Genomic DNA, 1547 nt, shown 5'->3' on the forward strand with positions numbered 1-1547 from the left:
CGGGAGACTGGCTGGGAAGCCCAGGTGCCGTTGACTATTTTATTCCTAGGCATTTAGGTGTTCCCCTTCCACCTATTCTATAAAGAACATTGAAATACGTTACTTTCCGTCATTGGTCATAGTAAGTCGTATATGCCTGCCCTCATCGGATCGCAGCCGCCAAGCAGCTTAAGGCCTAGCAAGAACCAGCGTGGGAGACTGACTGGGAATCCCAGGTGCTGTTGACTATCTTGTTCCTGGGCATGTAGGCGTTCTCCTTTCACCTGTTCTATAAAAAGCATTGAAATGCATTATTTTCTGTCAGTGGTCATCCCAAGCTGAATATGCCTGTCCTCGTTAGAGCGCAACTAGAGATGAGCGAACAGTGAAATGTTCGAATTTCGATATTCAATTTGAGTAGCCCCTCAAAACTCGACTGTTCGAACGAATATCCTCGTTTAGGAGGAAACCAATATTTGACTCAGGACCGCATCTAACACGCCAAAGTCCCTGTATTACCTCTAACCAGCAAACAACAAACCAGCCGTTTGTTAAAATCAGGGTGGATTGAGCCTCTAACCAGCAGAGTTGGGGGAAATCAGGGTGGATTGAGTCTCTAACCAGCAGAGTTTGGGGAAATCAGGGTGCATTCAGCCTCTAACCAGCAGAGTTTGGGGAAATCAGGGTGGATTGAGCCTCTAACCAGCAGAGCTTGGGGAAATCAGGGTGGATTCAGACTCTAACCAGCAAAGTTTGGGGAAATTAGAGTTGATTCAGACTCTAACCAGCAGAATTTGGGAAAATCACGGTGGATTCATCCTCTAACCAGCAGAATTTGGGGAAATCAGGGTGGATTAAGCCTCTAACCAGCAGAGTTTGGGAAAATCAGGGTGGATTTTTATTTTTTATTTTTGGCGCCGCCCCCCTGAGGGGCTTGGCTGCCTTGATGCAGTGCTCCAAGCTGGGAGCAAACTTTTCTTTCCTTTTTCACTTTTTTCTCTGTATCTTCAAGAATCCGGTAACTAAGCAATCTAGCACTATGAATTAGCAACTATAAATCGAATGGAAGACCCTGTGGAGTATTTTGTTCCTTTTGTTTTCCATTGAAAAGCATGGACAATGACAAGACCTGGTTCAGCTGGTTTCCACATGTGCCTGTTACCATCCCCCCAGCTAGGACAGCATGGCTCACCATGCGGCATGGAGGAAAACCTACATGGAAGTGTGGACTTCTTCTTCAAGGAGATGATTTTTGGCGTCAATTGCTGATGTGTGAGGATGCCTACAGCTGACTGGTATTTCTTTCTTTTTATTACTGTGGACACATGGGACTCTGCTACAGCCTGGGAACCTACCATCACCCACCTACCCCAGGAGTTATGGAAGCTTGGCAAGAGAGCAGCACCATGTATACCTGGATGGTCTCTGACTTCCTTGGGGCAGTAGAACACTGTGGTAAGAAGGAAGGAGGAGGAGGAGGGCTTGTGATGAAGGACATTTGGGGCATTTTTTTTTGTGGTTAAAAGGACAATAGTGCTGATACAAGATACCGAACTATCAGCTGTGAG

The sequence above is a fragment of the Leptodactylus fuscus genome, chromosome 4 (genome assembly GCF_031893055.1).
Source record: "Leptodactylus fuscus isolate aLepFus1 chromosome 4, aLepFus1.hap2, whole genome shotgun sequence".
Lineage (NCBI taxonomy): Eukaryota > Metazoa > Chordata > Amphibia > Anura > Leptodactylidae > Leptodactylus > Leptodactylus fuscus.